Below are 15118 nucleotides of genomic sequence, written 5' to 3' on the forward strand. Positions count from 1 at the left end.
CTCTTGGTCCGTGAGTTCGAGCCTCCCGTCGGGTTCTGGACTGATGGCTCAGAGCCTGGAGCCTACTTCCGATTCTGTGTCTCCCTCTCTCTCTGCCCCTCTCCCGTTCATGCTCTGTCTCTCTCTGTCTCAAAAATAAATAAAACTTAAAAAAAATGAAATGAATAAAATAAACAATGTTGTCTTGGCTTGTATCTTATTTTTCTGTATTTTGTTGATGATTTTTTTCATCAATAAATGAAATTTTGCCATTTGTGACAACATGGATGAAATTTAAAGGCATTATGCTAAGGAAGTCAGACAGAGACAAATACCATATGATCTCAGTTATATGTGAAACCTAAAAAAATAAAATAAAAAAATAAACAAACAAAAACAAAAGGTCATAGATACAGGGAACAGACTGATTACCAGAGGCAGAGCTGGGGGTAATCAAAATGGGTGAAGGTAGTCAAAAGGTATAAACTTCCATTTATAATATAGTCATGGGGATGTAGTGTACAACATGGTGACTATAATACTGTATTGCATATTTCAAAGTTATTTAAAAGTATTCATCGCAAGAAAAAATTTTGTATGTAACTGTGTTTGTAACTCTGCATGGTGACAGATGTTAAGTAGGCTTATTGTGGTGATCATTTTGTAATATACACAAATATCAAATCATCATGTTGTACACCTGAAACTAATATAATGTTATATGTCAAATATATTTCAATTTTCAAAAAAAGTCTTTTTAGTATCTGGAAATAAAAAAATTAATTAAGAAAAAAAGCTGCCATGACATAAATATACTCAGCTCCATGGGCAGACCCTTATGGCCAAAAAAAAAAGAGATCATCTGTCTTTGGCTACAATGGAGCTGAGGTATCCTGCCAACAACAATGCAAGTCAAGCATCTTATGTCTACCTAGGCACATATATATATTTGTTATTAGCAAGAGTTTGAAAAAAGAAACTCCTTACTCATTTGCCAATGAAAATATTTTTTTCATTTATGTCAACTCTTGAAACCATTGAACATTAACTAAAACTTCTAGTACTTTCGTCCAAATCTGTGAATATCAAAACCAAAGTTGTCTACAAAGGGCCACATTTATTATAGACACTTTAGAGCAACTGCTTATGGGGAAAATATTAAACTAGTCTCCAACTTAGCCACCATTTAGGGAAGTTTTATGAAAAGAAATTGTATTAGTCAGCTTTACTAAGAAATGAAACAATCTCAGACTTCTTGTTAACTACAACAAAGGGTTATTCCTTGTTTGTGTTGCTTTTGAGTGCCACATGGTTCCAGGCTTTAGACAGGCTGAGACTTTGACATATGTGTTTTTCATTTTGGGGCCCAGGCTGAAGGAGCAGTTCCTTTAGGGGACATGTTCACTCTCAAGGTAGACAAAAAAAGAACAAGAGATCCATGGTAAAATACAATGTCTCTTAAAGCATCATTGGCATCTTCTCACTTCTACTCACATGTAATTGGTCAGAGATCACGGCTTAAGTCCAAAGTTATTGGGCAGGAAAATATACTGCTTTCAAAGGCAAAGTACAGGACAGTGAATATTTGCCCACATTAATATAATCAACTTCCATGGCCTTCTCTCAACTTTTTACAGCCCTTTATTATCAAAACTGTTGGCATTGATTTGAAATCCTGCAGGAAGAATTGTATGATGAAGAGCTCAAGAACTCCCAATTTTGCTCTTAACTCCGTGCCATAACCTAAAACTCAGTCAGTTATTCATTCTCATCTCACAGGAAGGCCTGTGAGAGTCCCAATGTTTGGGCTGAAGTGTCAGAATTGTTGGCGACTCCTTGACAGTGACAAAAACATTGAACTGATCTATACCTAAATGATCATTCAGAGTACATACTACATACATAGTAACATAGTTATAAGAAACTAGAGATTTATGTTTTGAGATATCTTGCCCTAAGTTTCAGTCTTATCTGATCAGGGTAGTATTGATGAAATCTACTGATGTGTTGCTGCCAACCCTCAAACACTTATAGTCTCATTCTATATATAATTCATCTTTAATGTATGTCTCTCTCTATATCTTTCTCTCATATATACAGATAGATAGATAGATAGATAGATAGATATACACATACATTTGGAGGCATATATATATATGTATATATATATATATATGCACAATATCATGCAAACTTTTAAAACTTATTTCTAAACAATATTTATTTATAAAATGTATCCCTACAGAAAAGAATATTTAAAATACTGTTTCAGCAATCAACTTGACAATGCTTTTTAGACCAATAATAATTAGGACTTGGGAAAGTAAACCCTTTGAGTAATGGGGCAAGTTTACTAGGCTGGATACCTTTCATTTACCCCTCCAGGTTCCATCGTGTTTTCTGCCTTGGGAGGTTGAAGTGTATGGATTACATTAACAGGATTTTGGGCTCTCTGGCTTCTATTTGGCAGGAGATCTGAAGAAGAGAGGAGAATAAAGTTAAGCGGATTATTTCCCTGGACCTTTCTCATGAGGTCAAATTAAGTGGGATGCATCCTTCAATCAAACTAACCTGAAAAGTCTCATCCCTGAATTCCCTTGTTTTCATTAATGGCATGCTTTCTTCAGCTATATCTAGTAACACTAGGTCCTGAATCCATAAGTTGCAATTTTTCTGGAACATAAATCTTCAATCTCATGCAAGGGAGGCATGAGAAGAGCCTGAGCATCATATTCTAGCTGCAAGACCTGTGGAGAGGCAAACTGGAAATATTTTCCCCTGCTTTTCAGACTAATCTATAAATGGTATCTAATTTTCTCCAGATGTGTTGCCTTCCTGTAATTCTGTAGCAGTGTGATATTCAGGTTGTTTCTTAGTTTCTTCCCTGAAGCAGACTACAAGATAAAATCCTTAATCAAGATTTTCCAACTGGAGCCAAAGGAACGGTTGGATGTTCACAGAGGATGATAATATAGAATAATTATAGCTTGGGGCACCAGAGTGGCTCTGTCGGGTAAGCATCTGACTCTTGACTTCAGCTCAGGTCATGGTGTTATGGTTCATGGTTTGGAGTCCCGGGTCAGGCTCTGTGCTGACAGTGTGGATCTTGCCTAGGATTCTCTCTCTCACCCTCTCTCTCTCTCTCTGTCCCTCTTCTGCTTGTGTTTCCCCCCACCCCTCTAAACTAAATAAACATTTAAAAAACATCTTTATACTTTGTTGAATGAGAGGTTGCAATTTCAAATTCCATTTCTGTACAGTTTGATAAACTCACAGCTCTAAATAACTTTGCCCTGTGTTAACAGCATGATTTCAAGACCTAGAAACAAAAAGGAAGCCTGTCATATATAGGTGATCATGTGGAAAATGACAAGAGTTTCAAGTCAGTTTTTTCTATTTGGAAACAGAATTTTTATCACAGTCACCACTATTGGCCCAGGGCTTAAAAAAGTGATATAGATCTGGCTCTGGATGGTAGAGGCTTCATTTAAGGAACAGAAGATATTCCAACTTTTCTTGGCTTCATGTTCTTTTCCCTTTGCTCTGACACAGGCAACATGTTCCTGCTGGTCTAATTTGCCCATGGAGTTCTAGAGGTACAAATAAATCACCTTTAAGTGAGAGTTTCTAATAAAAGCACTGGAGCCATGAAATAGCATCTGTGTTATGCTTTTATGGTTGAAATTAAAAGCGAAAGTAAAAGAGCCTCCATTTACTACGCATAATTATTGGATAGTGTTCATTCCAGATTCCATGGATTTCCACAGGCTCTTTGTTTCCATCTATCTACCACCACATGTAACAACAAAAAGCCTTCCCTTAAGCATTTAATACTTAAACTGGTAATAAATAGACTTTGTACAGCTAATTATCAACCTCATATAGCCCTACAGATTTCATCTTTTCTTCCTAATGCATAAGACAGATTATCTTGGTTGACTGAACAATATATAGAGGGAAATTTCCAGTAACCAATTTCTGTAGAAACAAACTCTGGGCCTCTAGTTCCTCAAGACAAGCATCTGGTAAGTGATTTATCAACTCTCTCTTTAAAGTATCAATATTTTGTATAAAACTAAGTTTAACAACTGAAAAATTAGAGAACAAGAAATGGAGAATTCTCGTATGGATGTTTTGCTGTGAAATGAGAACTATCTGGGGATTCTTAGGTCCAGATTTTCTATCATAAATTCAAAGCATTATTTTTCATATTTAAAATTGTATTGTCTGAAGAGGTAGTCTGCTCTACTAATTTTAACTTTGTAAAGCTAAAACTAATTTTAAAGGTTATTAATCTTCCACCTCAGTATTTCTGTTTATCTCGAAGGAATATTTATCTCAAAGGAATATCTCAACTACTTGGTTGAGTTCTTTAAAAATCTGTGTGTAAGAATATGGAAATCCGATCTAGGTAAAGATACAAGTCTGCTTTTTTGTACTTCTTGAAATTACCAAAGAATTGTATTGTATAGATGTTAGATAAATGCATTTTCCATTGATGACTGCTTTATTTCCTTTTTCAAAAATAATTTGACTATATGGCATGTTTTTCACTACAATGCATATATGATCTTTTTTATCTTTAAATTAGAGAACCACTACAGTAATGTGTTCTTCAGTTTCTACAAATTTATTACTTTCCTAAAGGTTTTGAAACAAGATTATTTTTTCATGCGCACTCTCCTACTGTCACTTTAATGAAAAACTACTTCAGAATGGTCTCTTCTATATCCCTTTGACTTTTACCTTAGATTTATTATTTAAGCAATATTCTAAAAACCCCACATTAGTACAGAAAACCTTAATAAATGAAGAGTCACTTGATATCACTAAATGTTTATTGTAGTAATGAGATTATTTAGCATTGTATTTTAACAACTGATGAAAAGAACTTAATACATTTTAAACCTAAATATTTGAAATTAGAATGATTCTAGTAAGTCAGATTAATTTATTTGGGCTAATGCCTATGACCAGTCAATACAGGTTTTTTCAACGCATAAATGTTTACAATCACGTTTTTTTAAAAAGAAAGATATAAATATTTTCTTCAAGATGTGAAAATTAGAAGCCAATGTTCTGAAAATGTTCCAAAATTATATTTTATTTTAAACCATTAAAATAGATTTATTAGCTATCAGCATGAATAAAGCTATACTGAACTTTAAAATCACTATATTCCCGACTGAAAATGGGGATAATATAGTTGAAGGCTGTATGATCATATGATACCTAAATTTCCAGATATACTAGAAGAGGTATTTTATATGGTAAAAAAAAAAATTCATTTGGGGCCACATGACTCATTTAGTGTTTCATGATGGCTCAGAGTATGCAGAGGGTATTTTCAGCAACAATTAGACCCTTTGTTTTCTCTGGAATGTTGGCAAGTGTATCCTTCTTCATTGCATCTAAGAACAACTTCCTGTTGTGTTCTGAAACTTGACAGAAATAAACTTGAAAGAGTTTGGAACTGATTTCAAAAGTCAATAGGAAGTAGCTATCCAAAGCCTTTAAAAGTTTGAAGAATACTTTCAAGGGTGTGTGTCCAGGCAGAATCTAAGATGTCGCAGTTGAAGATGCACACCTGAGTTAAAGTCATCTCCTTCTAGGAAAAATTAAAGCTTTATGAAACTTCACAACGCACACATCTAGCGCTCGCTTTGGCAAAACATACACAGGTACATTCATCTCATTGCATCTCATAGCACCACATCCTGAGAATAGATTTTAGAGAGGAGGAACAGTGGAATAACACTAATCTTTCCTAGAAAAGAGTAATTCTTTGTTTTGGAAAAGGTTTGGTGATAAGAGATCTGACATTGCCCAGGTAATTTTCTTTAGGTCTGATTCATCCCACTATAGGCCACTTTGCCTTTGTCAATGTGGGTTTAAGGCTTAATCTAACTCCAGTTTTGTCAAGTTAGCAGAAATCAATGTTTTCAGCCTATATAAATATCATTATTTCTCAAAGACATTGAATTTTGTATCTTATTCTCCAAAGAAGGTTGTGCTAAAAGTTACAGTACCCATAGAAATTATAGATGGACAAGAAAGAAAGAAACATATTTTAAAGGAGAGTAATGAAATACTTTCGTTAACAAAAGTGCTCAAATTGGTTTAAACATTAAAAGGGAATAAACATATGTGTGTGTGTGTATATATATACACATATCTTTATATATATATATATATATATATATATATATACACACGCACATATGGATTTTTAAAAGGATGAATCGAGAAACAGAGAAAAAATATAGGCTAAGAAAAAGTAATGTTATTGTCTAATAAGATAGATTCAAAACAAAAAAGATCAAGAGTTAGCTAAATCTATGTTAATAAATATTATATTCCATAATGAACACAATCACAATTTTATAGTTCAGAGAGCATAATTTCAGAGTAAGAAGAAAAACCCATTTACTGTGTATGTTAAAAGTTTTGAGAGAAATTGATAGAAATAGATATGCAGAGGTAAATCTTACACAACATTAATCTATCTGAGAGATTATATTAAAATATTTTGAAGATTCAAAAATATATTGACATTGAATACATTTGTATATATGCATATATAAATATATACATTTACATATATATACAGATTTATACATACACATATATACACTAAATATGGACACCAACAGATATACCAATAGATATATCTTATACTACCAATAGATAATACAACTTGCCACAAAATGATCATTTTGATCATTTTGGTCACAATCAAATGTAAAATATAAAATTTATAATGTTTGAATTCTCTAAACCAGCAAATTAACATAGAGAATCTAATTAAAAATTTTAAAATGAGACAAGTTAAATTTGCAAATTAAAGCCAAATCAAATACATTTTCTTCATAATAATCGATTGGGTTAGTAATCATATAATTAAATACAAATTATTTAGTAAATAATGAAAACTGGAAATATTTGAGCCTCTTGGCTTTGGCCAAAACTAACCAGTGACAAATTCAAAGCCTTAAATGTTTTGGGGTGCCTGAGTGGCTCAGTTGGTTAAGCAACTAACTCTTGATTTCAGCTCAGGTAATGATCTCTTGGTTTGTGAGACTGAACCCCATATCGGGCTCTGTGCTGACAGCATGGAGCCTGCTTAAGATTCTCTCTCTCCCTCTCTATCTATGCCCCTCCCCCACTCTCTCTCTCTCCCTCACTTTCTCTCTCTCTCTCTCAAAATAAATAAACATTTAAAAAGTTATTTAAAAATCCTTAAATGTTTTCATATTAAATTAAAGACAATTAATTATTCAACTGAAAAAAAAAAACACCAAAAAACAAAGAACAGGATGGTGTCCAGAATCCATAAATCTATGTATGATTTTTTTGAGTATAGATGACACACAGTGTTACATTAATTTATACACAGGTGTACAACTCAGTGATTTGACAAACTTGCACATTATGCTATGTTCACCATGTGTAGCTGCCATCTGTCACATCACATCTCTATTAAAATGTCATTGCCTGTTTTCTTTATGCCGTGCCTTTTACTCCCATGATATATTCATTCCCCCTTCCCTGTTTTGCCCAACCCTGCATCTCTCTCCCCTCTGGCAACCATCAGTTCTCTGTATTTATAGATCTGATTCTGCTTTTTGTTGTTTCTTCTTCTTTTTTATTTTAGATTCCACTTTTGAGTATAATCATATGATATTTGTCTTTCTCTGACATATTTCACTTAGCATAGAACACTCTATGGTCCATCCATATTGTCTCAAATGGCACAATCTCATCCTTATTTATGGCTTAGAAATATTCCATTTTCTATTGATGGACACAGATTGCTTCCATATGTTGGCTGTTGTAAATAATGTTGCAATAAACATAGGGGATAAGCATATGTCTTTTCAAACTAGTGTTTTCATTTTCTTTGGTAAAAGACTCAGTAGTGGAATTATTGGATCATTTTTAATTTTTTGAAGAAACTCCATATGGTTTTCCACAATGGATGCACGAGTTTGCATTCTCACCAACAGTGCACAAGGGTTCTTTTTTCTCCACATCCTCACCAACACTTGTTGTTTCTTGCCATTTTGGCTTTAGCCATTCTAATTGGTGTGAAGTAATAGCTCTTGTGGTTTTGATTTGCATTTCCCTGATGATTAGTGAGGTTGAGTATCCTTTCATGTGTCTGTTGGCCATCTGTATGTCCTCTTGGGAAAAACATTCAGGTCCTCTGCCCATTTTTTAATCAGTTGGTTTGTTTTTTAAGTATTAAGTTGTATAAATTCTTTAAATATTTTGGATATTAACCCCTTATTGAATATATCATTTGCAAATATCTTCTCCCATTCCATAGGTTGCCTTTTTGTTTTCTTGATGGTTTCCTTTACTGAGCAAACACTTTTTATTTTGATGCTGTTCCAATAGTTTATTTTTGCATTTGTTTTCCTTGCCTAAGGAGATACATCTAGAAAAATGTTACCATGGCTGATGTCAGAGAAATACTGCCTGGGGTTATGATCCTTCACTTCGTTATGTACATGTTGTTTGACTTTGGGAATTTCTCATAACATCTCCAACCCTTGGTTCCCTTTTCTGGAAAATAGGGGTAAATAATATCTATCTCATATATTGCTAGAAAGGTAAATTATTATTATAATTTTTTGTGGTTAATATTTTATTGATCTTTACTCTGTGTCAAGCATTGTTCCAAGTACTTTACTCATTTAATTCTTACAAGTATCCAATGTGATGAGACATAAAATAATTCCCATTTTACAGTTGAAGACAATATAGTCAAAAAATTTACAAAAATTATTCAGAATCACACTTGAAAGGGCCTTTTGAAAACTGGCTCCAATCCATTGTGGGTGCTCCATAAATGTTTATTTCTCCACCTTCTTCCATCTGCCTTTGCCTACTTTTGATCGTACAAAACAGGAAACATTTGCTCAACCTTCTAACTAACTCTGCCAAATATTGCCTATTTCTTTGCAGGAGAAATCCAAAGCTCCTACTTTTTAGGTGAAATCATACAGCATCATGGTGACAGAAAAGCCACATTTCAAAGAAAGAAAGACAAAATCAAGTTAAAGAAAAAAACAACCCACATACAAACACAGACATACACAATTCTATTTTCAATGAAGATACATGCTTGTTATCCTATTCCTAACATGTATATCATTTACACTTACAAACAAGAAGGCCCTATTATAAAGCAGAGTTGTATATACTTTCAGGAACTGAGATAGTGATCTCACCAATCTCTTCCATTGCTATGGTATTAGAGAGCTGTTTTCTGGATTTAACAAGGCCCTGGGGATGCCAGATGAAGAATATAATTAACTCTTTACCATAAAATACCTATGTTAAAAGACCCTGACAATAAGAGTGCCTGGTAGCAAATGGCATCCATTACTTCCTATGTACAAAGAATTGCCTGAGGATATGAAATAATAGGGTACATTCATCTTGTGAATATCTGTATGAGATGGAGGAAACAGTAATTGCAATTATCTCCACTTAAATACTAAAGTTGTTAAGCACTTTTAAAGCTAATGGCTTGCTTAAGACAAATTATAGTGGCATCTGAGTTGCCTAGTCAGTTAAGCATCTGAGTCTTGGCTTCAGCTCAGGTCATGATCTCACGGTTTGAGTTGGACCTCCACGTTGGGTTCTGTGCTGACAGCATGGAGTCTGCTTGGGGTTCTCTCTCTCTCCCTCTCTCCCTACTCTTCCCCAGCTCCAGCTCTCAAAAATAAATAAATAAACAAACAAACAAACAAACATTTAAAAAGAGAGAGAGATTATAAAGCAGAGATTAAATATAAAAACTTAGACCTTTATCTCTTTCTGTGGGACTAAATCAAAGATAGAGAATAGTTCTCTAGATGAAAGAGAATGTATTTTTTTTCTGATTTGAGACAATGTTAAAATTTTTAAAAAGCGTGAATTTTGAGGGGCCCCTGGGTGGCTCAGTCAGCTGGGCCTCCGACTTCGGCTCAGGTCACAATCTCGCGGTATGTGAGTTCGAGCCCCGCGTCGGGCTCTGTGCTGACTGCTCAGAGCCTGGAGCCTGTTTCGGATTCTGTGTCTCCCTCTCTCTCTGACCCTCCCCCATTCATGCTCTGTCTCTCTCTGTCTCAAAACTAAATAAATGTTAAAAAAAAAAAAATTTTTTTAAAAAGAGTGAATTTTGAGATTATGATGGTATAAATGGTGACCATATGATAACACTTTTAGAAATACATGCCTGACAGTGTGCTGCATTTTCTTTTTCTTTTTCTTTTCTTCCAAGTTTTTATTTAAATTGAAGTTAGTTAACCTATAGTGTACTATTGGTTTCAGGAGTAAAATTTGGAGATTCACCATTTACATAGAACACCCAGTAGCATGATGCATTTTCATACACATTATTTCATTTATGATATTTTTTCAAGTTTTTATTTAAATTCCAGTTAGTTTCATTTATGAGCTTATGACAATGACGTTAACACAATGACAATGATTCTATGAAATGGATGCTATCTGGTCAGATGAAGAATTCTATGCCCAAAAAAGTTCACTTGCCCAAAGCTACTTAGTTGGTAAGTTCTAGATTTTTCTAGCAGTGGCCTTTCCAGCAACAAAGGTGAGAGCTTTCACTGTTGGATGAGTTAATTTCCAGGATGTGAAATCTGGTTTTACCATTTAGAAGTTTTGTGTTATAGGGCAGGTTGCATAAACTCTGAAAATTTCCAATGATAATATCAATTTCAAAGCTATTATTAAGTCAGGTGTAGATATATAATATGAAAATTATAATGATTATAAACACTCATAAATATTAGTATTTTTCATGTATTATGCCTTTCATGTATTAGCCTTAATCCATGCTATCTTAGCCAACTAAATTTGATAACATAAACTAAGATCATTTATAGGATACAGTGTGTGGGAAAAGAACATAGGTTCATTTCTATGTAGACAGCAAACAAACAAAAGACAACAGTCAAAAGGCACATAATTGGATAATTTATTACAGACATAAACTGCCAAAAGTCATGTGAAAAATACAGAATATTGTTTGTATTACTTTTGAGATTTTATAAATAAGAAGCTTTTATAAATGTACGCTTTGAAGTTTGATAAAAGCAAAGCAGCATTTTAACTAGCAGTATCCTAACAGAATTTTTCAGCAATAGAGGAGTGTTGTGGTAAACATGTTCCTTTCTTGTTTCTACTGTTATGACCTAAAACATATAGTTGGGGGGCACTGGGTGGCTCAGTAGATTAAGCCTCCGACTTCATTCAGCTCAGGTCATGATCTCACTGCCTGTGAGTTCAAGCCCCACGTCAGGCTCTGTGCTGACAGCTGAGAGCCTGGAGCCTGCTTCAGATTCTGTGTCTCCCTCTCTCTCTCTCTGCCCCTCCCCTGCTCGACTCTGTCTCTCTCATAACTAAAATAAAAACATAAAAAAAAAATTTTTTTTAAACATATAGTTGGTAACCAGAGAATATTCATTTTATTTAGAATTGGAGAATGTTAGGGGTGAAACAAACCAGAGTGACCATTTTGTGTATTTCCCATATTTTTTAGACAGGTAAAACCTGGCTCAGAAATAGGAGGTAAGTAACTCAGGTTTATACGGTTGGTTTGTGAAACAGTTCAAATGCCACACCTCAGATTCCCAATGCTGTGCTTTGAAAAGCCCCACAAATACAGCATTTCTATTGCTAAAATAGTTTAGTCTTTACACATTTAAAAAGGAGTTCATAAAATCTGTCCTGTTTAGGTGTGTTGAATATCGGGGCACCTGGGTGACTCAGTTGGTTAAGCGTCCAACTCTCGATTTCAGCTCAGGTCATGATCTCACGTTTGCTGAGTTCCACCCCATGTTGGGCTCCACATTGAGTGTGGAGCCAGCTTGGGATACTCTCTCTCTCTCCCTCTCTCTCTCCCTCTTTCCATCTCCTCTGTTTCCACTCTCCCTGTCTCAGAATAAATACCTTTTAAAAAAGAATCTGAATATCAAAATATTATCACTTTCTAGGGGAATAACGTATTGATTATTGTGATTTTAATATTAACTTTTTTGTGATTAAGACACATCATATCCTTAGGTACAATATTTCATTATTTTAACTCATTAATAGGCATGAAAGCCAATGTTTGGTTTAGGTTAACACAGACTAACATTGACTTTTATCAGTGTGAAGAATATTAAGTAGTTTCCGAGGACTTATAATTATCTTCCAGAGGAAGTTATATTTCAAGGGACATTTTGTTTACATCTATTTAATTTACTTGTTATTAATAATTATATTTGATTTAAAATTTTTTTTAAAAAGAGTATGCCTGGGTGGCTCAGTCAGTTAAACGTCTGACTTCAGCTCAGGTCATGATCTCAGGGCTCCTGGGTTTGAGCCCCGAGTCGGACCCTCTGCTGACAGCTCAGAGCCTGAAACCTGCTTGACATTTTGTGTCTCCTTCTCCCTCTGCCCCTCCCCCACTCACGCTCTGTCTCCCTCTCTTCATCTCTCTCTCTCTCAAAAATAAACATTTAAAATTAATAATTACATTTGAATTATCTACAAAAACTTCATTAAACATTAGACAAAGTCAGCCATTATTCCAGTCTATTCTTTTGGTGTAGTTGACAGACCTTGTAAGAGACAATATGAACTTATTTCACTAGTAAACCCAGGTGGAATGAAAGTTTTATATCTAATGCTGAAACGTCTAAAGACATGTCTGTTTCAATTAAAACATCAACATTAAACTAACTTTTATATCAAATATTTTCCCAGACCATGTGAACTTAAAAAAACATGTAGGTTAGTTTCTATCTTTCTGAGAGGTTTAGAAAACCAAATCCTTATAAGCACTTGTCTTCAACTAAATAGAACTCTTTCAGAAATTAGTTTTAGCAATACCATCCAGAGGTAGAAACATATCACATATTTACAACATATACGCGTGGACATACACCCAAACACACAGACATATAGACCTTATTTCTTTTTTATTCTCAAGTTACTTAATGTACAGTGTAGTCTTGGCTTTAGGAGTAGAACCCAGTGATTCATCTCTTACATAGGACACCCAGTGCTCATCCTGAAAAGTACCCTCCTTAATGCTGGTTCCCCATTTAACCCATCCATTACATTTTAAACACATAATAAGATGTATAACTTCAAAAGACAGAGAAAGAACCGACATTCTTCCAAGAAGCACTTTAATTTCTTAAGGCCAATGCTTTACAAGCCTTTAGAGATAAAAAGGGGAAGGTTTTTGTTTTGTTTTGTTTTGTTTTTTCCTGGGAAACAAGGTTTTTATCTGTGGCTACAGCCACAACTGGGCAGCAGGGCAGGTGGGAACACCCAGGCTGGTGAGTCCAGCCAAGCTGCCAAGTCGTCTCCCACCTTCAGCAAACAGAGCACAAAGGTGTTCAGGGGCCGGCTGAGGGCATTGGTGCAGCAGTAAAAGCAGCAACACTCAACCTCAAGTCAGGTACCTGGAGGGTCATGGAAGGTCCCTGCAGGATGAGGGAGGACTAGAAACCCGGGGCTGGGACTCAGAAGCCTTAGGAACAGGGAAAGTTTTCCAATGGTAAAGGAATAGGTGAATTCTGAATTGCCTGCACAGCTGACTTTTGTTTTGCAAAAGGATTTGTGAGTTAAGGATAGTTTTTCTCAATTCCTCGAAGAATTGGGTGGTAACTTAATTGACATTATGGATTGATTCACCTATCCAATTATATTATCTTCAATTTGCTTCTTTCCCTCTGCGTACATAGTTTTAATTTTAAATATTTCTGGCAATATTGAATAACCTCCATCAGGTGTCAGATGGGTCCCTAAAGAGAATGAAAAAAAATATTACTTTCTCAAAATCCAGAGTCACTTATAAAATAAGAAAAAAGCAAAGCAAAGCAAAACAAAACCTTGCATGTAACAGGCAGGCAGAAAGCCAAGCACAGTTATGCAAAATGAGACCAGTGAGAAGGCCAAGGCTGTCCCTGGGACAGAAAGGTTCAAAAAGCAATGGGTTTGGATTTCGAAAGGAAGGGTCAATGTAACATTGCATTTTGCAATCTCTAGTGGGCACTACAGAGACTCGGGAGAACTGATTTTGGTAAGAATTTTTACCTTTGGTGGGCTTCTTCTGGTTTTTCAAAGATCCTCTCTATTGGCTCTGGTATTTGCCAGAGTTTTCCCTTAGTTGTTTCAAGGAATAAAGTAACCATTTACCTGAAAAATCTCTCAGTTTTGTCCTGTCTAGGAGAGGCCCATATAGGAGCCATCCTTTGGAGGCAGATCTAGGGGTGTCTGTAAGGCCATCCACTGAGATTTTTGTTTACAGTTATGTAGTCTCTTCAGGAGAAACAATTCAGACAGAGGATCACACTGGGGGAGCAGCAGGAGTTAAGTCAGTCATAGAATCTTTTGTTTCAGGCACTTCTTGCATCTTTAATTTATTGTTAGCCTTTTGTAATCTTTTAATGAAACTATTTTGAACTTTTTTAGCCTTGTGGAGGCTTCTGCTTGCCAATTAAAAGAGGTATTCAGTTCTGTTTGAGAACCCTTACTTTCAAGTGAGCTTCTTAAGTCATCTTATCTGATCGGAACGATCCACGTATGGCCACTTTACTTCCACATTGTCTTTAGTAACATTTTTCCATCTTGCTAGACATCTGGAACATTCTGGAACTATAGTTCTTAGACATAAAATAAGCAGGTAAGCCAGAAGGAAGCACACTCAATTCTCTATATACAGAGGATCCCATTTCTTTCAGCTAGGTTTTGGGTTTCTTGGAGCCAAACTAATACTTAAGAGGGACTTGTCAAGGGGTTGGGATTTAGTGAGGTGTTTTGCAGTGTGCCTTATTGCATGGAAACTTTCTTGAGGTTGGTTGGTGACCTAGTGTCAACCTAACTCATTCTGTGACAAATTTATCCTAACACAGAGTCTTTGAGTTAGGCAGTGAGTGCTCTAACAGCTCTTAAATGCTCAACCTATGCCCACTAAGTTTTGCAGCTTTTTGGCCTCCAAGATCCATGCTACCAATAACTTTTATTTACATAAAACAAGACAAAAAAACATGTCCACCTTAATACACCTGCAGCAACCAAAAAATGTCATTCTGGACTGGTCAAGAGAAGGCCCCGTGCATACCACAAG

The 15118-nt window shown here is 35.2% G+C and overlaps 1 protein-coding gene across 1 annotated transcript in view; it reads left to right on the forward strand.

The window, feature by feature from the left end:
* Nucleotides 1-3722: 3722 nt before the first annotated feature.
* The window catches only part of LOC122218176 (sulfotransferase 1 family member D1-like), a 45296-nt gene continuing 33900 nt past the window's right edge, over nucleotides 3723-15118 (forward strand). Inside the window, exon 1 of the mRNA XM_042936244.1 lies at nucleotides 3723-4004. The gene's annotated coding sequence lies outside the window, so the exon portion shown is untranslated. The remainder of the gene's footprint in view (nucleotides 4005-15118) is intronic.

The sequence above is a fragment of the Panthera leo genome, chromosome B1 (assembly GCF_018350215.1).
Source record: "Panthera leo isolate Ple1 chromosome B1, P.leo_Ple1_pat1.1, whole genome shotgun sequence".
Taxonomy (NCBI): Eukaryota; Metazoa; Chordata; class Mammalia; order Carnivora; family Felidae; genus Panthera; species Panthera leo.